Here is a 15,931-nt window from a genome sequence, read left to right on the forward strand (position 1 = left end):
CCACAGCCATTGTTTTGATTTAGCCGAGAACTTCAGTAAAGAATGTGCGAACGACCAGTTCATATGACATCCTTATTGACGTATTTATGTCCATCCTTACGTCAATCCCGGCACCTTTCAGGTATAAATAATACCGACATTGCCTTAAGCAAACACACGAGGTGGTGACAAGATTGGAGCAGCGAGACTTGCCGAGGAGCCCAGCTGACAGCGAAGCCCACAGACGCTGCCCCTCCTTTCTGACGCGCTGAGAGAGAGACGCTGCCTTTTCTCCTGCCGAGAAATCCAGCTCCGGCGCTTCCAAGCAGCCCTCGCAGGCAGCTGGAATATCAAGACCTGAGATAGAGATACCAGCCCTCCAGCCTTCTAAACTCCCAGGTACTGAACTGAATCATCCTTTGTAGAGAATTCTTGAAGCAGACTCTTGGCAAAACAAACTTAACTTAAACTGCTACTTATCTACTCCCGCCACGTATTAGGCTTAGGTCAGGTACATTGGGGTAGGCGTAGTTAGAAGCACCAGTTGAGTACGATTAGTCAATGTATATATGTATGTATCTATTTTATCCATTTTAAGTATCATATGGCTAAGAAACCATATCAATGCTTATACAATATTATTTTATAATTCTGTTATTACTGTATGCACTTTACTTAACTCTAAGTATTGCGATACTAGCGATTCATTTCTCTTGTATGAGAAAAGAGACTGATCAATAAATAACATCTTTTTATTGAACACGCCCGTCTCTTCCTTTTCTCTACAATCTGGTGAAACTAAGAATGCACTGAACTGACTGAGTAAAATAAGTTGTCTTTTGTTTTCACACGACTCTAGAGATACACTCTTGATTAGGGGAGAGCAAAGTTGTCATGTTCTATGGTTGTTAGAAACTAAATCCCTTCTTGTCTATCCAGGGAAGTTAAACTCCTCCTTGTCTATTCGAGAAAGTTTCTAGTGAACTCTGAGCTAGCTGGCACACACATAACTTTAAGTCTAATATCGACAGTAGAAGACCTAATTAACCTCTGTCCTACGTCTATACTATTGAAGATATTATTCCAATGCGCAGAGCCTATTGGGATGATAGGAACTACACTACAACTTCTCAGGAAAGGACATAGGTCTCATAAATGAGTTGAGCCTATCCGTAAGTACCACATCGTACAGGACCTGGGAACGATTACTAACATTGTTTATCCCATTGACCTGTGGTGCCAAGTCCATCTGTAATTTTATTTCAGATTCCATGTGAGGCAGCACGGTTTACCATGTTCAATTTGTGCCAGGTATTCTTCTCTATACCCTTACATGAGGACCGTCAGTACCCTTTCACCTTCCTGTTCCAGAACCATGTTTTGGCATGGTGCCAAGTCCCACAGGGATATACAGAAAGTCCCCCGATCTTAAATCAAATCCTTAAATGTAACTCTGCCTTGGTGCAGTACATCAACAATCTATTAGTGACATCAGATACCCAAGAAGTTTTAATACAAGACATCGTTGCATTGCTAAACCAACTTTCTGGAAATGGGCTTAAAGTGTCCTGAGTAACTTGAAGTACTGCAGAAGAGAAGCTCTGTGTCTTAGACATCATATCGAGAAGAGAGCGAGGAAGATGTCACAAGAAAGAATCTTGGCGATTCTAAAAATGAATCCACCTGATGTTCAGAGAAAAGTGGCCAAGACTTTATAGAGGCTGGCACACAAGGATGTGTTGGATATGGTACCATGGGATAACAATAGTTTGATTGCCTTACTGGAGCTCAGAGAAATTCTCTGTCATGCTCTGGCACTGGAAATGCCTTATTGAATAAAGCTTTTATGCTTTTGTGCAGTGAGAGGGATGGCTGCTTCTCACAGTTCTACAAGATGAACCACTGTCAGAGTCTGATTACATATTGATTGTTGACGAGTCTTGCCTATGAGATTATGGAGAAACCCTAGGAGCTAAATACGCAGTCTGCACAGTCATGGGGGCAGTGGAAGCCTCCTGGCTCTGAGGGATGTGTTCTGCACAAGTTGCTAAACTGATTACTCTTACTAGAGCTTGCTGTGTTTCTGAACAGCTGAGTGTGACTATTTGTACTGACAGTTGTTAGAAATGGGGGTTTCTAGTTGGCAAGTGTTTGCACCTTTGTCCAAGTAGGGACTCTTCTTCCGAGTCAGGATAAGGGAGTTACACTCATAAAATAACCACTGCTCACCCCCTTGGTAGCTTGGCATGAGCAGTCAGGCTTATCTTAAAGGCAGTGTGTAAAGCATTTGCACATAACCAGCAGTAATACATTGAAAACACTACAAACACACACCACACCAGTTTTAGAAAAATATCCAATATTTTATATACTTAAAACAAGACCAAAAGTAATAAAAATCCACCATACAGTTCTCAGAAAGCGTCAGAAATCAGCACTTGAAATACAATTCCTTGAAGTCGATAGCTCCGTCTGGCGCTATCATGGTGTTGTGAACAACAAATCCAAACATTTCTGGCTGACTACGGCGTCGTGGGGCCAGCTACGGTGTAGGGAAGACCGGCAAAACAGTACTTTTAGAAAGGTAGGGTGTCAGCGGCCTCTCATTGAGCTCCAATGAACCGGTGTCAGTAGGCATCGGTTCCGGAAGTCGGTTCCGGAGTCATCTGGCCCTTGGAGTCACAGACATTGCAGATTGAACTCCTTGCGGTTGAAGTTGGGAGCGCAGGCATCGGCAGGCATCGGGTGCTGCAGTGCAAAGTGCAGCGATGCAGCATGCGGTGCCCTCAGGTCATGGGGCAGGCAACTATACGGTGAGACCAGGGCTGCGGTGCAAAGTGATGCAGTGCTCATCGCGGTGCTGGCAGGTCACGGTGCAAGCAGCGGCATCATCATTGTTGAAGTGCTGTCGTCGGTTAATGAACTGAAATTGATGACACTGGCGTTGAGACCAAGGATGCAGTTCAGGATGAGGATGGTGCATCATGTAACCTACGAGCGGTGCCCTCAAGCCATGGTGCAAGCAGCGGCATCAACTTTGGCAGGAGCGGTATCGTCGGGGATACCAAGGTGGCATCGTGAAGCAAGGCGGTGCGAAGCGTGGTGTCCACAGGTTGCAGTGCAAGCAGTGGCTCGGTGGCAGCATCATGTGGTGTTGTCGGTGAGACCAGGGTTGTGGTGCCGCATGCGGTGGTGCCCTCAGGTGCCTTCAGGACATGGAGCTGGCAGTGGCATCATAGGCGCTGTCGGGTTGCTTTTTTTGTTGTTGCAGCATAAAACATACAGCCCCCAGTGGTGATGACAGATGAACTTGAAGACTTTGTTGTTCCTGAGACTTCTTGAACAGGGGGCAAGCTCTACCTCAAGCACTTGGAGAAACTCACAAAAAGGAAGTTGCGGAAAGTTCAGTCCAGTCCTTTCACTACCCAAGACCGAAGCATCCACTGCAGGCCAACACAACAAAGCACACAGCAAAGTAGTAATCCCTCCTCACAGCTTCTCCAGCTCTTCTTCTTGGCAGTCTTCTTAGTTCCAAGGAGTTCTAAAGTTCTGGGGTCTGGTCCCCAGTATTTATACCACAAAATCCTTTGTTGTCTCAGGCAGAGTGTCTGTGCTTAGTACAAACCAGTTCTGTCCTCTCTGACCCAGGTGAAAGGAAATCTCCTCCCCCTACTCTAAATTTAGCCCAGGTCTATTCAGCTCAGGCCTGACTCCCCAAGACTCTCTGGAGTCACTGCACATCCCCAGCCCCTGTCACTCCAAAGCCAGACAGTCAATACACATCCTAGCAGAGGCGCACAGGATGGCTAAACAAGAAAATACCTACTTTCTAAAAGTGGTATTTTCAAACTCCAAATATAAAAATCACCTTTACTAAAATATGCATTTTTAGATTCTGAGTTCAGGCATACTAAACTTTATTTTCCTACCTTGTTCCCAGGGGTAGTTATGTTTATAAGATGTTATAAGCAAACTCCCTATTCTATCCTATGGGAACAGGTAGCCTTGCAATAGTGGAAAACGAAATTGGCAGTACTTCACTATCAGTACATGCCACACACACCAGGGCATGTCCTACGTTTCACATACACAGCACCCTGCCCACAGGGGAACCTTGGGCCTACCTTAGGTGTGACTAATATGTAAGAAAAGGGAACGGTAAGGCCTGGAAAGTGGGTGCACTTGCTAAGTCGACATACCACTACTAGACTGTACACAGATACTGCAGTGGCAGATCTGAGTTACATTTACAGGCTGCTTATGTGGGTGGCACAATCAATGCTACAGGCCCACTAGTAACACTTGATTTACAGGCACTGGGAACACAGTGCACAATACTATGGACTGACTAGTAAATCAAATATGCTAATCAAGGAAACACCAATCCATAAAAACATTTTACAACAGGAGTACTTGCACTTTAACACTGAACAGCAGTGGGAAAGTGCGCAGAGACACTAAACCAGCAAGAACAGAGTCAAAACCAGGAGGTCAGGAAGCATAAAGAGAGGAGAAACATGCCAAAATATGCCATGTCTAACAACAGTCTTTATGGCTTTGTTGTGGTACTTGACTCCAGACAATTATGGTCACAGGGGATTCGGGATGTCACCAGGACCCCATATCCAGAATGGAGAAAATGTAATGAGATTGTTGGGGGCATTGCAGTTGCCTACTAAAATTGATGTTGCAAACTGTTTAGCCTACAGAGGATGACTATGTGACAGTAGGCAACCGATATGCTGATGAGGTTATACAATATTGTGCTCATGTGTCCCAAACACTTAATGGAGAATATGCTAATGAATCTGAAGCTGAGGCCAATTACAACCTTATGTTACCAATTGCTGATGACTGGGAAGAAATGAAAAGGTTGCAGGGGGAAGTACCAGAGGCAGAACAGCAGGGTTGGGTCAGAGAAGGTCGTTCTAAAACAGAGAATGATATTTAGGTTTCAGCGGATTGAAGACCAGTATTGCCAGATAGTTTGCTGTCTCCAATCACTAGAAAATGTCATTGCCCAGCACCCCTTGGGAGAGATGCTATGGCCCACTTGTTTCAACAGAATTTGTTTAACAATCCGATTCAGATTGATGGCTGTAGGATTGTGTCACAGATGTGTTGTGTGTCAACAGCTGAATGTAGGGAAAAGGACCACAGTGACATTAAGCTATATCGAAGATCAGGAGGAACATTCGGCAGGATGCATTTGAACTTCATTGAAATGCCTTTGTGCAACGGACTGAGATATGCAATGGTGATTGTGTGTATCGTCTCGCATTGTGTTAAAGCATACCTGACCAGTACAAATGATAGCCTCACAGAAGCTAAGTTGTTGAGGGAACTGATACCCAGGTTTGGTTTCTTGACTTCACTGAAGTCAGACCAAGGTACTAATTTTATTAATGAGGTCCCAAAAATGTTGTGTGCAGCTCTGCAAGTGGAGCAGAGATTTCACTGCAGTTATAGGCCAGAGGCTTCAGGAATTGTGTAGCAGGTAAATGGCAAGTTGAAATCCAGGTTGGCCAAGTTGTGTGCATCAACATCTCTGAAATTGCCTGATGCTTTGCCTCTTGTATTGGTGAGTCTTTGTTGCATTCCTGATTGAGGACAGGACAGTCCCCACATGAAATCATCATGGGTTGAGCAATGAGACTGCCAACAGTGACTGCAAATGAGTTTGTGAACATTACAGATGACATGATTCTTGATTACTGCGAGAGGCTATCTAATGTGGTGGATTCTGTGTCTCACCAGGTTGGAGCTGCTACTCCCCTCCACCACGGTACAAAAGGGGGTGGTGATGGGCGGAGCATTTGTACCAATCAAACACTCACACCCAGTCAAAAGATCTGGGTTTAATCCATCACCGTTCTTTAGCCCACTCTGCCACCCCAGTTCAGACATGGCTATATGCAAATCAGTCTGACCCTATGCCTCATGGGAACAGTCCAGCCCGAACTGCCAAGCCATGCCTTCCCTGGACCGGAAACAAGCTTCCGAGGACCGGTTTCTGGCATTACAGCCGTCTTCAGCCCGGCTTGCTTGAATCCAGTGGCAAAGTGAGCAAGAACTCAATTCAATTCAATTCAAAAATACTTTATTCGGATTTCAGCAAATCCATAAAAGCAACATAATTAAAAATACATTTAAAATTACAAAGATTATCACAAGTAGTTAGAGACTGCGAAAAAGAGCATACAAGCATAAATGTAAACAATCAGTATATACCGATTACTAAAATGCAGTCCAATTTACTAAAGTGCAAAGGCATTGGGGAATGTACGGCGCATAAGCTTTTCAAGGTGGTTCCATTGATTTGCGTGTAGAGGAAATAACTTTCAAAAAAGAACTTACACGGAAGATCAGTTCATCGTTTTCTAGTTTTAAAAGCATGGAGTAGGATTGAGTCAGGGAAACTGGTCTGTGTTTTTTAAAATATGGGGCTAAAAACCATTTAATGTATTTCATGTAAAATTTACAGTTAAAAAAGAAATGTAGATCATTTTGTCTGCTGAATCCGTCACAGGGACAGGGGCATGGCGTGTTTCCAGAGGTCATCATACTATGGCCCATAGGAAAGCAAAGTGAGTATTTTATAGTCCCAGCTCTCAGGCGATATAATAACGATCTTTCCCCGTTAGTCAATGGAAGTCTTAGATATAGAGGAATTTGTTGTGGAGATGAGTCATTATTTACGTTATTCACATATGACTTAACAGTTTGTTTTTGCAGCTCTTCCTCCAACCTCTTTTCCCTTAAAAGGGCATATAGTTCAAATTGTACATCATTTTTGTCTGTGCTCTTAATCTGAGAGGGGTCGTTGAAAAGATGGATTTTGCCTATGCTGTTTAGGCTTTCTTGTGTCGCCCGAAGCCACGGGATACTCATACCTTTGTCGCAAGCTAAACACTCCGTCACAATTTCCTGAGTTAGAGTGGCGCGGTCATTGGCCCAAATGGCCAGCCAAAATAGTGCAGGCCGTGTGGCAATAAAATCAGTTATATAGGGCAAGTTGAGTTCAGCATGGCAAATGTACCCGGATGAGGAGATTGGGGCGCCAAGTAGTTTCCTGCATAATCGGTTCTCTTCTGTCTGCAGGCTGGGTGCTTTCACTATCCCCCAAATCTCTGCACCATAGGTTGCTACCGGGGCACATTGCAGTCTGTATATCTTCACAATTGCATTAGTTGTTTCGGTCCTTTTTGGCCGTGGAAGGGAAATAATTGAGTTTATGGCCTTTGAGAACTTGCCTGTGGCGTGGGCGAGATGCCCACTCCACAGGCCGTTCGCAGCAAAGACCATGCCTAAGTAAGGGAATGTTTTTGTAGAATACAACTTATCTTGACCGATAGAGATGGAATTAAGATGTTTGGCCCCTGGCCCACAGGCCATAATGAACGATTTTTTAAAATTCACTTTCAAATCCAAATTCCCATAAAATATGCAAAATTATTGACCAGAGAACGTAGGGCGTTTGGTGTTAGGCCCATAATTACCGCATCGTCGGCGTACAGAAGTGCGGGTAACAATCTCCCTTGAATTCTCGGTGCGTCAGTGGTCGTTTTTCTCAGGGAGTCGCTCAGTCCGTTTATATAAATAATAAACAGCAGGGGTGCTAAAACGCACCCCTGTCGGACACCTCTTTCAACCTTGATTGCCCCTGAGATCTCGCCCTCCATACCAATCCGTACCTGTGCTTTAGTGTCTGCATGTAAATAAGCCAGGAAATGCACCAGAGGTTCGTCAAGGCCATAAGAGAGGAGAGTCGCCCACAATTTTGACCTATTCACTAAGTCGAATGCGGACGACAGGTCCATGAATGCTAGGTAAATAGGTGAGACCCTAGCTATGGTATATTTGCCAATTATGAGGTTGAGATTCAGGCATTGTTCAGTTGTTCCAACCTTACTTCTGAAGCCCATTTGGCTTCTGTCCATCACCCCTGTTTCTTCGGCCCAGTCATTCACTCTATTATACAACACCCGACCCAGAATTTTCAAGGTGTTGTCTAAGAGCGAAATGGGCCTGTAATTTGCAGGGTCAGATCTTTCACCTTTTTTGTAAATGGGAACTATTATGCTTGTTGACCAGGTGTCAGGAATAGGGACCAGCGGCAAACAATTAAAAACATTGACCAAAATGGGTCCCCAGAATTCCGGCTTGTGTTTAATTAGGTCGATTGGGAAGCCATCCGGCCCAGGCGCCTTGTTCCCGAGGCTTTGATTAATAGCCAAGATAACCTCTCCCTGGGTTATGTCTAGTGAAGTCAGTTCGCCAGGACTATACCCAGCTGTAGAAGCAACAGGGTTGGCATATATTTCAGAGAAGTGTTGTTCCCATTGCTGGCTTGAGATGGTGCAGCTAATTGGTGATAACTGTTTTCCCATGTCCCGCATCTTCTTTACAGCAGGCCAAAAGGTAGCGCTATTTCCCACAGCAGCTGAGACCGTTAGTTCCTTCCAATGATCTTCCACCATGGCAGCCTTCCTTATCCCTATGGTTGTTTTATAGGTTTGTCTAGCGGTCCGTACATCTGTTTGGCTCCTAGGTTTCGAATTTAGGGCCATGCGGAGAGCCTTGTTTGCCGCTGAGCAGCGACTGTCGAACCACCTAGGCTCATCATTGTGTTTTTTGTTGGGGACGGTTAGGAGAGTCTTTATGACATTGCAGAGATTTTCAAAGTTTTTGACTATCCTTTGGTGATTCCCATCGGTCAGTGAACACGAATCAACTAGTGGTTGGTGGTTGCTTGTGATTATGTTCATAATGCAGCCACTATCCACCCCTTTCCATTTCAGCCTTAAGTTGTTAGTTGAAGGCATAATATCCCTAGCTCCCAGAGTGCGGGCAGGCGCTTGGGACGATCCCAGTCTTAATGTTACTTCCAGTGCATTATGGTCTCCAAAAGCTGTTTCTAGGACTCTTGCCTGGGTGACCCTATCTAATAGTTCTACAGACATAAAAATGTAATCCACCGTACTTGAAAAGTCTCTGCCTCTAAAAGTTGGAATATATGCAGATTCACTAGTTTTACATATGTCCATTATATCCAATAAGGTATGCGCATTTATGAAACTTTCTAGTTCCTTTCCACGTTTAGTGGCCCTGTCTGATTGAGTAACACCTTCTTTGGCCATTTTAGCATTAAAGTCCCCTGCTAGGATAATCCTATTGTTCGCACAGCTGTTGGGGGATTCAGTTATTTCCGCTAGGTTCCCGAATAGTTCTATATAATTCCTGTTAGGAATTGATTGGAAGTCATTGTTATAGAAGTTAATCAGGTATAGCGGGGACCTACGTGTGAACTCAATTATTTGAATGTTTGAGCTTTTTGTTGGTATTGTTTGAGCTTTTTGTTGGTATTTTTTTGTTGGCTCACGTCTGAGCATACCCTGCCACACTTATGGCGGCCAAAGCGGTACAAAAGGGGGTGGTGATGGACGGAGCATCTGAACCAATCAAACACTCACACCCAGTCAAAAGATCTGGGTTTGATCCATCACCGTTCTTTAGCCCACTCTGCCACCCCAGTTCAGACATGGCTATATGCAAATCAGTCTGACTCTGTGCCTCATGGGAACAGTCCAGCCCGAACTGCCAAGCCATGCCTTCCCTGGACCGGAAACCAGCTTCTGAGGACCGGTTTCTGGCATTACGGCTGTCTTCAGCCCGGCTTGCTTGAATCCAGTGGCAAAGTGAGCAAGGGACTCACGTCTGAGCATACCCTGCCACACTTATGGCGGCCAAAGCGGTACAAAAGGGGGTGGTGATGGACGGAGCATCTGAACCAATCAAACACTCACACCCAGTCAAAAGATCTGGGTTTGATCCATCACCGTTCTTTAGCCCACTCTGCCACCCCAGTTCAGACATGGCTATATACAAATCAGTCTGACTCTGTGCCTCATGGGAACAGTCCAGCCCGAACTGCCAAGCCATGCCTTCCCTGGACTGGAAACCAGCTTCTGAGGACCAGTTTCTGGCATTACAGCCATCTTCAGCCCGGCTTGCTTGAATCCAGTGGCAAAGTGAGCAAGGGACTCACGTCTGAGCATACCCTGCCACACTTATGGCGGCCAAAGCGGTACAAAAGGGGGTGGTGATGGACGGAGCATCTGAACCAATCAAACACTCACACCCAGTCAAAAGATCTGGGTTTGATCCATCACCGTTCTTTAGCCCACTCTGCCACCCCAGTTCAGACATGGCTATATGCAAATCAGTCTGACCCTGTGCCTCATGGGAACAGTCCAGCCCGAACTGCCAAGCCATGCCTTCCCTGGACCGGAAACAAGCTTCCGAGGACCGGTTTCTGGCATTACAGCCGTCTTCAGCCCGGCTTGCTTGAATCCAGTGGCAAAGTGAGCAAGGGACTCACGTCTGAGCATACCCTGCCACACTTATGGCAACCAAAGCGGTACAAAAGGGGTTGGTGATGGACGGAGCATCTGAACCAATCAAACACTCACACCCAGTCAAAAGATCTGGGTTTGATCCATCACCGTCCTTTAGCCCATTCTGCCACCCCAGTTCAGACATGGCTATATGCAAATCAGTCTGACCCTGTGCCTCATGGTGACAGTCCAGCCCGAACTGCCAAGCCATGCCTTCCCTGGACCGAAACAAGCTTTTGAGGACCGGTTTCTGGCATTACAGCCGTCTTCAGCCCGGCTTGCTTGAATCCAGTGGCAAAGTCAGCAAGGGTCTCACGTCTGAGCATACCCTGCCACACTTATGGCACCAAAGCGGTACAAAAGGGGGTGGTGATGGACGGAGCATCTGAACCAGTCAAACACTCACACCCAGTCAAAAGATCATGGTTTGATCCATCACCGTTCTTTAGCCCACTCTGCCTGTTCGGGCTGGACTGTTCCCATGAGGCACAGGGTCAGACTGATTTGCATATGGCCATGTCTGAACTGGGGTGGCAGAGTGGGCTAAAGATTGGTGATGGATTAAACCCAGATCTTTTGACTGGGTGTGAGTGTTTGATTGGTTCAGATGCTCTGTCCATCACCACCCCCTTTTGTACCGCTCTGGCCGCCATAAGTGTGGCAGGGTATGCTCAGACGTGAGTCCCTTGGTCACTTTGCCACTGGATTCAAGCAAGCCGGGCTGAAGATGGCTGTAATGCCAGAAACCGGTCCTCAGAAGCTTGTTTACGGTCCAGGGAAGACATGGCTTGGCAGTTCGGGCTGGACTGTTCCCATGAGGCACAGGGTCAGACTGTTTTGCATATAGCCATGTCCGAACTGGGGTGGCAGAGTGGGCTAAAGAACGGTGATGGATTAAACCCAGATCATTTGACTGGGTGTGAGTGTTTGATTGGTTCAGCTGGTCCGTCCATCACCACCCCCTTTTGTACCACTCCCCTCCACCACATCAGGAGCAGTGCTATGACTCCTGTCCTGCTGGCTGGGTCTTGGTGAAGAAGAAAGTTTGGAAAAGGTGTCTGGAACCTCAATGGAAGGGTCCTTTTCAGGTGATCCTTGTGAAAAACACTGCCATAAGTATTGGGGTCTCAACTAGATTCATGCCACCCAGACTCATAGACTGGAGCGTCCCCTCAATGATGTGACAGTGCCTCTCCCAGAAGTGCAGACTTCAACAGAAGGGCAATGAGAAGAGGTAAAATGAGCTGCAGAAAATCATCAAGAACCTACAACAACATATTCTTGGCCAGAGGTGGTCTTGATGAGTCAATATCTGGGGTTGAGACAGGAGGGTTTTGACCTGTGGTACTGGTTGAGTTAGATTCAGACCCCAAAGAAGAGCCTAGTACTGTTGCAAGCCAAGTGCAAGCTGGAGACAGCTGACCAGGAAGACAAGCGAGGGGGAGACTAACCCTACCTCCAGAATGTGTACTGAGCACCCTTCTAGAGGATACTGAGGATTCTAATGTGCGTTACAGTAAGGACAAACAAACTGCACTCAGGAGATAAAAAAAGAGCTACAGTACCCTTTTAGAGGTGCTCAACCCCTGAATGGACATACTTTGTATCAAATGATGGTGACCGAGGATTGTGTGAGTTGGAGGATAATAGTAAGATTCCAGTTAAACCTCTGTGAATCTGAATTCATAACTTCTTTTTGAATTGCTTCAACATTTAATGTACTGACCCAATCTGACATTAGTATGGTCTTTGGGCTGCACTTTGGCCTTTAGGTTCCTTAGAGACAATTAAATTAACTTTGATTAAAGAATTAGGAAGATTCCACAGGCCCGAGGCTGCAGAAGGGGCATAAGGATGTTATTTTAAGAAAAGATGGAATTGGGCGGAGGAATACTCACAAAGACTTTGTAAATAATTTAATCATCTGATTCATGCACATCGATTTGCCATTTGCACAATTAGAAATGAATGAAAGAAATCTATTTGCTGCTAATTTAAACACAATGGTCTGATTCTAGTGAGGTAGTAAAAACTAATATTCATAATAGATTTAGGCTTATATTAGCTGGTGTATTAATAGCTATAGTTGTAAGACTAATTGCTTTGATTTTAGGATTATATTCACCTACACTTCTGAATTCAGCAGAACTTAGATCTAAGACTACTTCTCGAACTCCGATTCCCATGGACAGTAGTTTGTAAACATTTAATTTATTTACATAAAGAGATTCATTGTGAGGAAATTTCACCTCAATTTCCTATTTTAAGCTGCTTTATGAATACAATTCACACTATGGGTGCTAAGGATAACTATCCATGTACACAGCTACCTGTGTCAGCTGCAGAATGGATTATCTATCACCAAATTTCTGTTATATACGGTATTACTTGGAGCCTTTCATTTAGCCTCTTGTGTGGACAAGGTCATCTTCTGTATTATTTCTCGAATCGTGACCTAGTCTTTACTGAAGTCCCTATGTTTTAAACATTTGAACTGCCACCCAGATGCTAAAGAGATGGACACAGCTGATTGTTTCTTTGAATCCATTGCAACATTAGACCCTGCTTCTGCTCTGAGACATAATTTGACTTGTTCCTTAACTGATCTTGATAATACATTTATAGATTCCATGGAAGACAGAAGACGAGCAATGGATGCTAGGTAGAGAACAAGAAAGGATCAGAAGTATAAGAATCAGTAGGCTAAAGAAGAATTAGAAAATCAAGAGTCAGGAGTTATGCCTACACTAACTTTAGATTGGAAACAGAAGATAAGACTGTGTGTAAATGGAGGTAAATCTGTAGTTGGCACTAAATTGATGGGAGGGAGTGATTGTGGTCTCATTTTTGAATATGGGGGAACTTGGGCATTATTCATGGGAGGTCAAGATCCTGTTCTTTGTGGAGTTTATTATGTTTTGGGGAACACATATATTTTACATTACATGGAGGGTGGTATGGATATGTATACCCAAAGATTTATCATGTTGAACGACTGGATGATCCAGTCTGAGGAACACAAGCTAGAACTAAACATAGTTGCAGTGGTTCAAAAATAAGTGAAGACATATTTGGTGCCCTGATTCCTGCTGTAGGAGCGGTACTAGTATTGTAAATACATTGTTGGCCATGGACACTGAAATATTAGCTATAAGGCCTATGGTAATGCAGAACCGCCTAGCATTAGATATCCTTCTCGAGAAGGAGGGCGGAGTCTGTAAGATGCTGAAGGTTAAACAATGCTGCACATATATTGAGGAGGAGGTGGAGAACATTAAAAATATTACAGACTTAATGAGTGATTTACAGGAATTGGAGGCTACATGTGCTTGGGAAGCGATTGGAAATTGATTTACTACAGTAGACAAGTGGTTTGCAAACCTTGGAAGTGAGTTATTTGACTTTATTTTGAAACCTCTTGTAGTCATTGCCATTTGTTTGTTTGTAATCTTTAAAAGTTACAACTATATACAAGCAAGAAATAAGGAGCGGAATGAAAAGGAAATAAATAGAAAGAGAACAGATGTGGAACTGTTTATGATGAGGTGAAACACTTGGAAAACTATAGATGTAACATTTTGAAAACATGAGGTTTTTGAGCTGGTCTCATCTGATAAGATATATGTGTTGATTATGATGGCTAAAATCATCATTAGAGGAATTGGAGCAGGCTCTAACTTTATACATCATCATTTTACAGTTATATACTCTGATATCTGACTTTGATATTATATTCACTGTATGCTTTAATTTCATTAATGTGTGACACATTTAAACATATTAATGAACTGTAACCATTGTAAAGATTAGAAATATATATACATGTATACTAATGTTCAGTTGAAACATGTAATCATATTTTCTCTTATTCAAATTTTACATTTATTCTTAAAGCCATACGCACATATGTATTTTAAATTCATATTAATTGCTCAGCTATCTTAGCCTGACTACAGACCTCAGTTGAAATGCATTTTGCTTTGGCAGAGTCTTCTTTCTTTCGTGTGCAGGTGCCTTATCAAGTTTCTCATTAGCTAGAGAAAGATTTATTGTTTGTATTAGACTGCAGATAGTAAGGCCTGGAGGGAAGAACTTGGTAGTGAGCGTGGAGAATTAATGGTCAGAAGAGGCCTTCTGTTCATCATGTACAAGGATGACGCGATGTTCAAGATTGCTGCTTACACTTTGAGTTTTGATTCTATGGGAAACTTAAGGGAGGTTACAAATGCTCCTCTCAAGTAACAATTTGGTTGGTTCCTGGTGGTGTGAAAGGAGATCATGATGTTTCTGAATTGTCTGTTATTTTAATTGTTGTTCCCACAGATAGCAGATTCAGATTCCACTAAGACTTAGAGAGGTGCAGGACTTTCTGCTTGCCTTATTCTTACAAGTGTGAAGCATTAAGATAAACACTTTTTTACAAGCTCCTTGCTCCGCTGGTGCGTTACTTTTTTAGACACACCAGTGGCGCAGGAAGCTGGCCTATATTTACAAGGTCATGCAAAACCACCCTGCGTGGCTTTTCATGGCTTTGTAAATATGGCCCCTTTTCAGAATCACTTTGCATGAAAGGGGTGTGGCATGAATGTTGATGTAGGTGTTTCCACGGAACATCCATGTATTTTGCCACAATCCCAGATTTATGACATATTTTAAACCTGGGAATGCGTCAGAAACCTATGCCTACCCAGAGCATAAGGAGGCATAAAGAGGAGAAATACTTTTATTTCTCCTCTATTTTTCCTCTTTCTATGTGTGCTGCAGGAGAGCACCATCAATGTGCAGGAAGGTGTCGCTTGTGTGCCACTGCAGGGGAAAAAATGATGATGCTCGAAGCAGCAAAATGGTTTGTGGCGCCGCACTGCATTATTTTGTTGAAAATTAGGCCCTCAATCCCTTTTCCAAGACTTTGACAGAAGTCTATATTATGCTGACACCTTGTATGCTCCCTAAAAAGAATTACTGAGTAGACAATGCTGTAGGTGATTTAGGTTTAGAAGAGAGAAGGGAAGTTTCTGCTTTAAATTTAGTTTCTTTGTGGCTGTGGCTGTCACTATTATAACTAGTATGTATCTCATTTAATTGCCACTCAATCTACTGAAATATTTCAGCTTACCAACTGTATTGTTGTATCTTTTGAACGTATTCTTAGTATGCCTATACACTGGATTGATTAAACCGTATTTGGTGATTCCTGGTCCTTATTGTGGGGTCACATTGGCTGCACACGCTAGGTATGGGTTGTTGGTGTCTTCTACCTTACATCACTTCAAGTCAACCAAAAAAGGTCAATAAAATCAATGGGGACAACTCTTCAATGACTTTACTAAAAGATTATGGTGTAAGTACCAGGGTGCTGTCAATACCAGGAGGTCATCTCACAACTCTGGGGACCAGGTTAGTATCAAATATGGATTTTGGGGGCACCTGCAAGACATATTTTGGGTCCTTTTTGTAACTTTAGTACCCTTTTCTGGCTAATTCCAGCCCCGTGATGCCAAGCAACATTTAATTAAAAGTTATCTTTGACAGGGTCACACAAAAACAGCTAAAAT

Source organism: Lissotriton helveticus, chromosome 8, assembly GCF_964261635.1.
Source record: "Lissotriton helveticus chromosome 8, aLisHel1.1, whole genome shotgun sequence".
Lineage (NCBI taxonomy): Eukaryota > Metazoa > Chordata > Amphibia > Caudata > Salamandridae > Lissotriton > Lissotriton helveticus.